Raw genomic sequence first — 13,966 nt, forward strand, 5'->3', positions numbered from 1 at the left:
CCAAAAGGCTAAATATGTACTGTTAAACAGTTAAACTAATCAAGAGCAAAATAAAAAAAAGTGTATGTATATTACATGATATAAATGTTGTATTTTTTGACCAGTTTTTGACTATATTTTCCTCCTGGAATCCACCTTGAAATCCTACCCCCTGTTGGGATCAGGATAATCCTGTTTTTTGGATCAAAGCTATCCAAATCCTACTGACAAGTTTTGAACAACACAAACTGAAGGTTTGATCCAGATTAAAACTAGCATTGGATTCCGTGATCTAATCTGATTTCAGAATCCCTTTTTCCTTTTGAACAACCCATTTTCAAGATTTGATCCAATCCAATGGTCGAAATCCAATCAGATTACTTTTGAACAACTGGCCCCTAGAAATCATTTTTAATTTGATTAATTTTTAATAAAAAATTTAATATGCTGATTTGATGCTCAAGAAACAGTTGTGTTGCTTAATATTTATGTGGAAACAATACATTTTTTCAACAATCTTTGATGAATAGAAATTTAATAGAAATCTTTTGTAACAATATAAATGTTTTATGTCACTTTTCATCAATTTAATGCATCCTTGCTGAATAAAAGTATTAATTTATTTAGTAAAAAACCATACTGACCAAAAACTGATGAATGTCATTACATTATAGTTATATAACAAAATACCAAACTAACTGCGTTTTATTTTAAATAAAGACAACCCCACTTTTCAATCAAAACAATTTACAAAATTTGTTATAGGATTTAAATGCGAAAAATAGACCTACTGTTTAAGATGAAGACAAAAAAAATGTGTAACTTTCTGATTGTGAATAATTAATGGATCATTATCAATTTCATAGTTAATATTGTAAAGAACTGTGTAAACTGATTTCAAACATCCACTAAAATCAGCCTGAGAACAGATGGTTAACAGTAAATGAAATAATTATGCTAACTTCCCTTTTCTTAGCTAATTTTAGTTTTACATAATTTGTTTACAGATACACACATTTTGTAAACTACATTTGTAAGTGTATAAGCTTACATATACAAATACTTCTGAAGCTACTGCGTACAAACAAATGCAAACAAATCAAAAACTAATTAGCAGACCTTGCAGATATTGTTCATCAACTGTCAAAGCAAATCAGTCACGAATCCTGCATGCGTACAGCTCCAAACTTTTATAGCATTTCTCCTGAAGCACAGAGGTGTTGAAATGCACACACACATATGTATTTGCATAAACACGTATGTACAGTATGTGCAAAATGTTCAGAATCTAACATATAGAAATCATTTGCATGTTGAAACATGCAAATGATTTCTATATGTTAGATTCCAAACATTTTTTGGTTAACCTTTTACATTCTTTCGGCATCTGTGCATCTGTATAATCGGCATGTGCTTGTCTATTTCCAAAATTCCAAAGTTGACATACCATAAGTGTCATAGCACAGTTTCACAAAAAATAAACAAACAAACAAACAAACAAAAAAACTAAAATACAGACTTTCTGTATAGTAAGCAAAAAATATATTTATACAATAAAATAACAATTCTAGCAACTGCATTAAAAAAAAACACTCTTACCTTCAGACACTCTCCTCCTCTCACGCTGCTGTCCCTCTCACCTGCACCAATACACTGAGATCAAACAAGCTTGAACTCACTCACTGGAACACAAACACTCATGTACATTACTCCAGACTTCTGACAACTCACGGAAAGCTAGAACCAGTAATACCAGAAGAAGGGAGGTGACTTGAGGGCTAAACAAACACAGAGGCATAGCAAGTCAATGTAAAGCGTGTGGCTACCTATCCTGTTTCTAGAAAGAATACCATTGAATCACAAAGCGCTATAGTGGATTACATAATAGAGAAGCATTTAGAATACAAGTCCATTTCATTCATTTTCATTAAGTCTGACATGACCAGTGCAACTTCATCCAAAAACATTAATGGCTTTCTCTGTCTTATAATGGAATTAATGGTTTACTGTCGGGTTGGGAGGCCAAACATCCCAGTTTCATGAGGTGTGTCCCATTATCCCATCAACTGGCCAAAAAAATACAACTGTCCAAACTGTCCATCTAAATATAATAATACTTAAGAGAACACAGCCCCCCCCCCAAAAAAACCCTGCAGTGCGCTATCAGAGTTCCTCTGAAACCCTCCACCTCCCCAGCACCACCTGCCTAGATCTGCTATGGGATTTATGTATGCAGTAGCAGCATATCTTAAGGCCCGTTCACACCAAGAACAATAACTATAAAACTATATTTGCGTTCACACCAACGAACGATAACGGTCTGTTTATTCTAAGCTCACGCGCTGCGGTTTCAAAGTGTGTACAACGTGTTTCTGCTGTACTTGTTGCATTTACACGGCTTTAACCAGCAGATTTCCTCAGCATACTATGTTTCGAGTGAATAGCTAGTGTAATCGATCTAATCTAAGAGTGAATTTAGTTGACAACGTCAATATAGCGAAATATAAAAACAACTTTTTCACAGCAACTTCAAAGAAAGCAAGACAATGCTGTCGAAACAAGCACTGGATACCTGAGGTAATTTTATGTTACACCGTTTGCTAGCCTGGCATAATGATCTCATCATTAATACTTCTCACCATTTATTCCGAAGGTATGACCGTTTTCTTTAAAGTATCCTTGAAAAAGTGGTTTGACTTGTCAAACAGTGGTGGCTGCCATTTTAAATGCGCGAGCCCTAAATAAGAATAAATTCTGAATGTCTGTCAGTGTTTTACTGTTCAACAGCTGGAAAAATAAAACATTCTGAAAGTGATCCCAACGATATAATTTCTCTATATCATTATCATTATAGCTGTGGTGTGACAGTGCTATTCTTTTATATTTAGAATGATTTTTAGAACTATATCTTTATCATTATCTTTATAGTTATCGTTCTTGGTGTGAATAGGCCTTTACATGCTCATATCAGCATGTCTGTATCTATTAGGGGTTGAACAACTTCAGATTTTTTAAAGTTGACATTTATGTATTTAAAGTCGAGTCGATGTCGATTAGTCGATGATGATGTCATTAATAAACAAATAAGGGACCGTTCACACAGAATGCACTTTTCCATTCCAATGCTTTTCCATAGTTTTTCTATGTAAACGCGCTAGACAGGCATGTATGACCGTTGCGCTCATGTCTTGCGTCTTTTGCAGCATCTTGCACATGACATGGCATTCTAAAAACGCGGAGCTCAAGTTCAGTTGTCTCGCATCTCGAGACCTTGCGTGGGCTGAAAACAAGGTGTGTTCAGGCACATTGTTGGCATGTTACTATTTTGAGGCAACTGAAATAGACTGCGCTATTGGCCAACAATATTTGTTTAGTAGTATAGATAGGCACAATATTTGTTTTATTATTTAAAATGCGCATTAGTAATATTTGCAGATTATGCGAGTGCACAACACGTGTACATTCTGCTTATGGAAGCGCAGCAGCACACAAATCTGCCAAATATTAAAAATAAAAGGATTTCAATGTAAACTATTATTATTGTTTGCATAAAAATAAAATGCTTTGGTGGAATCCAGCTTGTCCTTGTCCTTGTCTCCTCACTCACGAGCAGATCCGAGCGTTCAGTTTTTTTGCTTGCAAATTCCACCATGTAAACAGCGATATATATATTTTATTTATTTTTTTTTTTTTACTCCCCTGGAAAATACTTTTAAAAATAATGATAAAAAATAAAGGTTAAAGGTGCTTAAAGGTGCCCTAGAACCGGTTTTTACAAGATGTAATATAGGTCTAAGGCAGGGATGGACAACTCCGGTCCTGGAGGGCCAGTGTCCAGCAGAATTTAGCTCCAACCCTAATCAAACACACCTGAACCAGCTAATCAAGGTCTTTAGGATTAGTAGAAAGTTATAGGCAAGTGAGTTTTTATCAGGGATGGAGATAAACTCTGCAGGACACTGGCCCTCCAGGACCGGAGTTGTCCATCCCTGGTCTAAGGTGTCCCCTGAATGTGTCTGTGAAGTTTCAGCTCAAAATACCCCATAGATTTCATTTTTTAACTGCCTATTTTGGGGCATTATTAACTATGCGGCCCCTTTAAATCGTGTTACAGATCCGAAAGCACAATTAAAACTGTCCGTCTGTATTATTTTTCTTTATTAGTTCTGCTGCAGAACATCTTTCCGTTCACATACGGTTTAGTCAACACATCACTTTTCATGCTAAGTTCAAAATTCCGTGAACCGCATCAAACGTTTCTATCAGTATGCAGTTATTTAGGATGGCAGGATGGAGAGAGAGATGATGGGGTGAGAAAGAGAGAGAAGGCTTAATCTGTGCCTCACAGCAACGCTGTGAAAGTTTGGAAGTATCTGGGACAGACAGGAAGAAAGTGACAGAACCTCCCATTCATCTCACTACCATTCAGAAACATCCTGGGCCGTCAGCACTCCTGCACTGCACCTCGTCTGCTTTAATCATTCCAGTAATACACAGCCAGAAAAGAGAAAACTCTCTTATGCAATTTTCAGCTACTGTAATTTCCATACTATTTTATGCAAGTCAATATTAAAATGCAGAATCTCTGGCTTAGTAGAGGGGAAAAGCCCCCTAAAATTGAGATAACCCTGAAGTGGAGCAAAGGATAGTCTTGTTTTACATAAACTAAATGAAGCTAGTTTATGAAATGTATACAAAAATCTGGAAGGACTATTTAAAAAACGATAATAGTAAATTAAAAACAATTAACCTGATTTATGATATGAATATAAAAATATTGTAGACAAGCACTGGTCATGTCCCTGAGGATATGTTCACTACAAGGTGGAAGTAGTCCAAAGATAATGTATCTTTTACAATCTGATTTGGCCTATTTTCAAATAAAATTTCCATCAGATTTGGGGCAATGCAACACCACCAGATTGGAATTTTGATATCATAGATATCATATTAATAATTGTACAGGGTAAGTAAAAATATTTAAGTAAAAATAACATATCACAAATGAGTTATCAAATTTTATTCAAGCATAGCATGCTATTTGATGGACTTTCTTACATTTTGTCATTGTTTATGTGCATGTGATGTTATTTTTTTTTCAATGCATATGTGTTTTCTGTTCACACTGATGACAGACATGCATTTCGAAACAAGAATGTGAACCGTAAAAGCAGAAATATCAGATTGGGCTAGAGGTTATGAAACCTGACTCAATAAAAGAAACTCTTAGTTCTCCTTTTTCATTAAAAGGGTCTGTACTGTCTGCATAGACAAAACAAGAATATAAAAAAAATGTTTTATCTGGATGAGGAGGTCAGAATCAGATCTCTCAAGGAATGTTTGGTTCATATCTCATACAGGTAAAGAAGTGTCGGAGGTAAATGTGCCCCTCAAGGACTGATTTCCAGAGAAGCTCTTCCATTGTTGTCAAATTTTAGGTGCTCATGTGCTGTTGTGACTCAGATATACTAGGAATTTTATGGTATTTTTCACACTTATTCCGAGATTAAACCAAGATCATCAGCTGTGAAAATCTGGATGAGTGTACTGCCCCAACTTGCTGAGCATTTCATTTTGATTTACCCCAAACATTTTTTTTTTTCTTCAATTATAATCTTCACAACATGTTGTGACAGATCCGTGCAGCAGATAAACAGGAAACCACTGCCTGTCAATCAAATTTACTCAAGAAGCAAGAGTTAAAACCTGATACATCTCCAACACACAAGAGAATGATTAATTCAGTACATAAAATATTTTAATATGGTATGCATTTATGCTCTAACCACCCCAACCCATAATAACAGCAATAAAGGTCTTGCCAAAATGTAAGTTTCTCTACTTGAAAATTTCCTATTCATTTAAATGTGTTACTTGCAGTTTCTTTCAAATTATTAGTGAAATTTACTAGGAAATTCTGAGTAAAAATTGTTTAAAAGAAAATACAATTTTTTTGTATTTTAAATAATAATAATAATAATTTCTGCTCTAATTAAAGGAATGCTTCTTTCATGAATTGCTGTATTTAAACATATAGAATTCAACTTGATTAAAAATTCTATATTAAAATCATTAATGCGTGCAATCTTTTCCTTAACCTTATTGAAGAATATAACTTATTAACTTATGAACACACAACATTGTATTTTGTTTTTTTATGCAAAAGTGTAATTATATGAAATTCTGTAAACACTTACAAGTGAATAAATAACTGCATTAATATAAGTGATGCTGCATTGTTTCTAAAAGTCCTGATAAGGCAATGCATATTTGCGGTTTAATTGTGGTTCAGAATTGTTATATGAGAGTTGTTAACCAATTAGAACGTCATACAGACTCAATATACAGTAACTTCCAGAAAAATCTTAGAAAAAAGACCATGTCTTGAAAAATAAATATAATGACAGAAAAAAGCATATTATTGGCTACTGCCCTTGTAATGTAATTAGAAGATTTCCGAATAGCAGATTTGGCATGTTCAGTGCAGGAGCAGTGGTGGTTTGGACTTCAGTAATATTGTATGGTGCTACAATGGTGAAATTACAAACAAGAAATTCACATTCTGAGACAGGAAATGAATGACTGAATTTTGTGTCTCCCTTGCCTTCACTGACGAGCCACAACTGGTTGCCATTTTGGCAGTTAAATGCTGAATAATTACTAGAGTAGTGACTTCTCTACTATAACACAGCAACTACAAACAAACACACACACACACACACAAAAAAAAAAAAAAAAAAACCCTGCACCAATATAACCTTCAAGCACATAAGAAATAGAGCTGCATTTTCTCGTCTGTGCCAAAAGCATTTAGGAACCTGTTTACCAGGGGCCACTAGGGCCAGTGTATGCCAGGGTCTTGTTGGCCACTGTTAGCTTGTAGGCTGCCTGCACTAATGGCTCTCCATGTGAGGAATTACACCATGCCATGACATGGGAACTCCTTGAAAATGTGTCGGGAACCAGCCACATTAGCATTTTGGAAACGCATGAATGAGTGTGTTTGTTCTAGTCTGTGAGGTTTGCTGAAAGACCCCATTAACTGCAGGTCTAGAAGGACTGCAGTGTGTCAGGTCAGACCGAAAGTGAACACAGAGAGAGGGAGAGAAAAGAAAGAAAATAAAGCAAGATGATTACAGAAGGAGAAGCTGATGAAGGTGTAAAGTTAAAATGATCACTTGAAATAGAGCCATAAAAGTCAGTAGTGTAATTTAACCCATCTATTAAAGTGATAAAATGATACTCACATGAGATGAAGTTTTTTGCATGGAGAGGGTCGCCACCGAATTATGATAACGACCAATCGTTTTCATGCAATTATTTCAATTACTAATAATTACCAAGTTCTGGCATAAAACTCTAGATGGTGCAGGCTAATGGGTCTTTAACTCATTTGGTAGCAATCACATCTACATAGCACAGCTGATTAGTTGTTTTTGCATCAGCAGCCAATGAGCTGCGGCTCAACATTCAAACAAGTAGATGCAGTGTTTGCCTTTAGCAGTCTGCAGCACGGTTTTCAGAAACCCTCCTCCCTCCCCAGCTCCACCTGTATAGATCTGCTATGATGGTTAATTCATGTTTGTTACATGTGCAGCAGCAGCATGTCTTACATGCTCACAGCAATGTCTGTGAATGGACTGGCAGTAACAAGTCTCAGTACTCGCTCTGCAGCATCAGCAGCAGCAGCGTAGTGAATCTATTCTGCCAAGACCAAATACATTAACAATGGCATATCCATTACTGTGCCAAACTATTACCATACCAATCTCCTGAGAGTTGTCATGACAGAACTAATTTTGTCAAAATATGTTCTTGAATATGTCCATTACATAGAGGTGTGTAGTATGAGATGAAGAAAAACATACTGTAAAACACAAGATAAACAAACAGCTTCAGTGTGAAGAGGCAGCCGTTAGTAAACAAACTTCAAGCATCCAGGACAGTAGGTGTCAGTATAAACTTCAAGACTACTGGGATGAAGCAAAGCAAGCAAAATAGAAGCAAAAGCATTGAGCACTTTTAGGCTGCATCCGAAAACCTAGATAGCTGTCTTGCTGCCTTGCTATCTTATAAGAGAATGACTTGTATGGCAGCATTTGTGCATGAAGGTACCTCACGAAATTGATTTCGGACAGATTTCTGAGGCAGCGTAACAGTTTAATGATCTACAGCAATATAGCGTGAGCTTTGGTGAGAACTAAACAAATATTTAATTACTACAGTAGTAATTTCTCGATAGAAATGATATCAAAATTGAAATATGTTGATCAAAATCGTACATTTGTACAACAACTGAGCAGCAAACGCAACCTTCGGACGCCATCTTTATTTTTCTAGCTCAACTGTCACAGAATGGAAAGCATAGGATTGTGGGATATCAAAGGCAGCTAAGGATACATCTATGCTTCCTTCAAAAATCGATCAGATGAAGGTATCTCATGAGAGAGGAAGTGAAGCTAACATTGGATTCGGACGTGCCTTGATGCCTTACTACCTTGAAATGTGTCCTCGTAAGGCAGCATTTTCCAGTTTTCGGACGCAGCCTTAATTTCAGAAGCTAATTTTAAAGAAGTGTGTAAATTTAGCGACATCTAGTGGTGAGGTCGCGAATTGCAACCAACGGCTCGGCACCGTGCTCACCCCTCCCTTTCGAAGCACATAGAGAAGCTACGGTGGCTGCCACAAAGACAAAGATATCATCGTCTGAGACAGAAGAGAGTAGTCAATCAAGCAGTGAGGTTTCTTCTTACTTCTAACTAAGAACGGTCTCTGCTTCTAATAAACCAGACGACTATTACTATTACTACTACTATTTATTCTTCTTTGTGCATATTCAATGTAGAGACGATGCAAGCTGCCTCCAAAAACACCAACGAACAAAGTGATAAAATGCGCTCTGTAGAGCATTTTGTCCATTTAGGGCTACTGTAGAAACATGTCGGTGCAAAATGACAACTTGAAATGTAAGGGGACCTGTGGTGTATGTAGATAGAAATGGCTCATTCTAAGGTAATAAAAACACAATAGTTAAGTATGTAAGGTCTTTATACACCACTGAAAACATAGTTATGTATATTATATTGCATTTCTGTCAATCAATCCTCCTAAATTTTACACACTGCATCTTTAAAATATGGTATGAACAACATAATTTGGACCAAAACTTAAAAGGAACCGAGTAGTTTGGGGAAGGTTTTTTTTTTTTTTTTTTTTTTTTAAATCAACTCATGCTTCCATAACACACACAAGGGTATAACATTGTGTAAGTGTTCAGCTACATCTAATTGTTTTGATATTATTATTTTTTATTTTTTTAGATTTGGAATATGGTTGCATTTGAGTGAGAAATTAATTAATGTCATTTGAAAGATGCAGTCATTGAATGCATTTTGTGCCAAAGCAATGATAAATGATACACAATTTATCCCACTGTTGTTGTGATCAGTGAGAAGAGGTTTGAAAAAGTGACCTAATTCACCTATTGAGAAAATGTTCCTAGCGATTGTTAAAAAACAAAACAACAAACCAATCTTCCTTTCATTTTATCACAGAAACTTGCTTTTGAATAGCACAGCTCAGTGACCATTCTACTCAGACAATGGAAGAATATGTTACACGCTCCAACTCAAAAGGTATTTTTTTTTTTAACTTTTGTCTTAAAATTGACTTTGAATGCATGTGTGTGTCAGCGTGTATCTGCATGCATTGTATATGCAAAGGGTGTGTGTCTGCGTGCGTTCATCAGTCTCTGTGGGAGAGAATGAGAGTGGTGAGTAATCAGAAATCCCTGAGGCTTTACAGCAGCGTTATCATTTTTGCCACATGTAACAGCTTGTTGAGGAAAACACCCAACCCAGCAACCATATTCCCAAACAACATCCACACTTCACCTAAAGAGGACTTAGAGAGGCAAGGACTGCGCAAAAAAGGATCCACACTTATTGTGTAATGTTGTTCCCATAAGTTCTGAAGAATGATATGATTTTAAATCAAATATACAGTTTAATATTGTAATTATAATACAAATAAATTAATTTGAAATTAAAACAAATTAAATGAAGAGATTTATAAGTTATATTAACTTTTATAAGTTATATTAAAAGTTTTTAATTATGAAGATAATAAAGAGGAGTGTATTTAAGATGTGCAATTTTGGAGATTTCCGCCTGGATTTGGCCTACCCAAATTGAAAAGCTTCCCACATACAGTGCTCTGAATACAAAATTCTGGTGTCATTTTACAGGAAACCCTTTGAAGTTACATAAAACACTGCTGAAAGTGATAAAAAAAAAAATGCTGTATATGTTGTCTGTGCTGTAATAAACCCCTCAAAAAAAGAGGCGCTTTTTGATTTTATTTATTTATTTTATAAATTATTTTTGAAAGCACCCTGCAGACAGTTTTGGTTGTTTGAGCAAAGATTTCTGCAATCACTGGAAAAAATTATTTAGTTTCTATCAAGTTGAATGCAAGAGTTATTCAAATGCACTTTAAGGGAAGTATATTACCCTTTTTTTAATGTAATTTCCACCTACCCAAATCTAAAGTCTTCCCATATACCCATATACAGTGGTATAAATGCAATATCCTAGTGTCATTTTACAGAAAACCCTTTTAACTTACATAAAGCACTGCTGAAAATGATACATATTATGGTATATGTTGTCTAATTGTAACTGTTTGTGACTGATTGAAGCAGTCATCGGATTTGGAATGTGACGCTTGTCTTTGTTTTCTCAGAGTGATCATATTTCACTGCATGATTCTTTGGAAGATCATTCGATAAAAACTATAAACTACATGGGCAAATATCTTAGAGTAAGAGCTTTCTTGTGATATATGACTTCACTGTTTTGTGAAAAATATAAAAAATACATATCATCAAGCGGAAATTCGTGTCTGGGACCAATGCATATGTAATGCATATGATACCAAATATGGAGTGATGCCATATAGGAAGCATTTAAAATGGATGAATAAACATTATTATGACAGTTTCGGACCCTCATAAGGGTCTGTGGAGTTAATGAGCAGCTAAACTATGAAAAGGTCCAATGTTGTGATAAGTCTGGTCTTTATCTGCCTTTAGCACATATTTATTTTAATGACTGAAAAAAGCTTTAGACAGGAAGTTGTTTTTTAACATTTTGTGCATGTAAAAGAAAAGATTTACTGAACATTTAAAGTTTAACGAGTTTCATCTTCTGTTCTTTGCATATTTGCATCTTGAAATGTGTATGTCTAAATGTATAAGGTTTAATAAAGGGGGGAAAAAAAACTATTTTGACTCTAAAATCTGATCAGATGAGCTATGTTCGAAGTGAAATAGATTAAATTCAGAAAAGTTTGGGAAAGATTTAAAATAACTTCTGCTATAGTATATTTTAAAATGTAATTTATTCCTGTGATGACAAAACTGAATTTTCAAGATCATTTCTCCAGTCTTCAGTGTCACATGATCCTTCAGAAATCATTCTGATATGATGATTTGCTTTTTATGGAAACTGATTTTTTTTTTTTTTTTTTAATCTGATCTGCATCTGGTCCTTGCTGAATAAAAGTATTTATATCTTTTTTCTTTCTTTTTTTTTTAAATTCTATGTTTGAACATCAGCTGCATAAATTATATTTTAATGTGGCTGAAAAATGTATTTATTTGGCTTTGCATCGCGCCAAAGAACAACACTTAACTGTGGTAAAAGCACTGTAAATGTGTTTTCTTCCTGCTTAATTTTAGATGTGCATATATTCTGTTTGGAATTTTAAGCAATAAAACATATAAAAAAAGTTTAATAACTGCCTCTGCTTATCCCAGAATGAGGCCTGTCATCCGACAGGAAAGTGAATACAGGTGTTGAGAGGCTGCGAGCAACACACACTTCAGGAGGTGTTAGTGAGATTAGATTGAGAAGAGGGACTCCAGAGAGGGGCTTCATTAGCATATGAATCTTATTCAGCTTGATAGAAAAGGAAGAGATCTGGGGAACAGCCCCAAAATGATAAAAAAAAAGATTCATGAAAGGAATAAAAAGCAACATTTGGCTCATTTCACACACTAAAACATCAATGCAATTTGAAGCTTTCTTGAGCTAATATAAACCGTGTCAAACCTAACAGCCTGCACTGACCTGTAAAAACATCTCATAGTAGCAGCCATGTTCCTCATACTTTCCTGTTCTGTGATGACTGACATTTTTGTTGCTCCCATTGGGCAATATGTGAGATAAATAGCATCTGAATCCACAGTCTTTCATTTGATCCAGAGTGGGACTGTCAAATGATTGTTTCTGTACCCTCAATGGATTCAACTGAGTCATATGAATCACGCCAAAGAGGAGATGAGAAGGAGGATGTCTCTGGGACGAATGGAAAGTGTATTTACTTCATGTTCCAGTGTAAGAGAAACACTGTCAATATGGTTAGATGGGTGGCTGGTTAAAGGGGCTGTTATTTTGAGACCATGATGTGTGGCCTCAGAGGAAAGTGTGAGCGAGAAAGGTTATTCTATATCGGGACACAGTGAGAGCTCTGTTGAGCCGTGTGAGATGGGCTGAATTGGACTGAAGTACACTACAAGTGCCAGCAAACCATGTCTATGTGCACTTTGGAGGAATGTGGGCTATTGTGCCTGTCAATGGGGAGGACGTTTTTCAAGTGGGTTGCAAAGAGTGTACAGGACGTTGGGAGTGGGTGTCTTTTGTATGTGTGTGTATTTGTATTTGCATGTGTGTTTCGAGCTCAGATCTTTCTTGTCCTCTCGCTCAATGGGTGGCATCTTTATAGAATATTGTTTCCTCTCCTCAGAAGTGCCATGGAAAGCCACGGAAACCATGTGAGATGGTAATTACATTAGCTGCGGTCAGCGGGAGAAGTCACAACCCCATTTCCATCTACTCACTTTGATGACAGAAAATCAGTGTAACACTTACTACAATGAGTTATATAGTAAAAATGACTGTTGGTACACTAGAAGTGAAATTTATGATAAATCCAGGGTGATGTTATTAGTATTCATAGGAATTTGTATCCTTTACATGGATAGACATGATTAGGGCATGATGAACGACTGACTAGTCATTGACTAGTATTGGCGTTTTCTTACACACTGTTTTTTAGCGTGCTATTAAAATATATAAATAATTTTAATAGCACGGCCACTCAAAACCCGAGGATCTACTATGTGCATGTAAAACTATCAATGACAATCATTTTGGGGCAGGAAGTAATGTAAACACAGATATCGGATACCAGTCGCATCTAAAGTGAATGTAAACATGTTGGCCAAAAAATAAGATATGGTCAAAAGATCGGATCTGTGCATTAAGACTTGCAGTGTCAATGCAGCCTTTGGCCACATCCACACGAAGCCAGAGCTTTCTCTATCCAATCTTTTTTTTCCTCTTTCTAAAAAAAGAAATATCTATGTACACACAAAACCACTGAAACTGACTCTAAACGATGTAGTATACATGCCAGACCAGTATGTAATTGCTGTAATTCTGCCACAGAGATACACTAAAAATGGAGAAGAAGACTTGAGCATGTGCACAAACTTTGCACACTGTATACAAACTTTAGTAAAGCTTAGTAATAAAGCTTATGAATCATGAATCATTAGTAAAGCTAATAGGCTCAGTAGCTTCTGCAGCATGAACACAAGCATGTAGTCCTCCATTGTTGTTGCTGTTATGCGATGTAGCGGTGTCTGACTAGGGTCAAGACATGGGGTTTCACAAAATATATGGATTGGCTGTACACATGAAAACGCAAGGGTGTCATTTTCAGATTTATCCAGTCTGGGACCCGGTTTCAAAATATAGCGGTTTCAAGGCTCCCAAAACACTGGATCCATCTAGACGAAACGCCAATACGATACAAAATTTTTACGTTTACAGCTAAATGCGTCTCCGTGTGGGCTCTTTGTCTGGTCAATGTTATGTTAAGATGCTTTATGAGTTGGAATTAAACCTTTTTTGAGTTTTTG

The 13,966-nt window shown here is 35.8% G+C and overlaps 1 protein-coding gene across 2 annotated transcripts in view; it reads right to left on the reverse strand.

Moving 5' to 3' along the window:
* The window catches only part of chl1a (cell adhesion molecule L1-like a), a 72,533-nt gene extending 60,312 nt beyond the window's left edge, over positions 1 to 12,221 (reverse strand). Inside the window, exon 1 of one of the 2 annotated variants that reach the window (XM_067371000.1) lies at positions 12,111 to 12,221. The gene's annotated coding sequence lies outside the window, so the exon portion shown is untranslated. Of the gene's footprint in view, positions 1 to 1,578; positions 1,703 to 12,110 lie in introns of those variants that run through there. The other variant, XM_067370998.1, reaches the window with a different exon arrangement.
* Between the last annotated feature and the right edge of the window lie 1,745 nt (positions 12,222 to 13,966).

The sequence above is a fragment of the Chanodichthys erythropterus genome, chromosome 20 (assembly GCF_024489055.1).
Source record: "Chanodichthys erythropterus isolate Z2021 chromosome 20, ASM2448905v1, whole genome shotgun sequence".
Classification (NCBI taxonomy): domain Eukaryota; kingdom Metazoa; phylum Chordata; class Actinopteri; order Cypriniformes; family Xenocyprididae; genus Chanodichthys; species Chanodichthys erythropterus.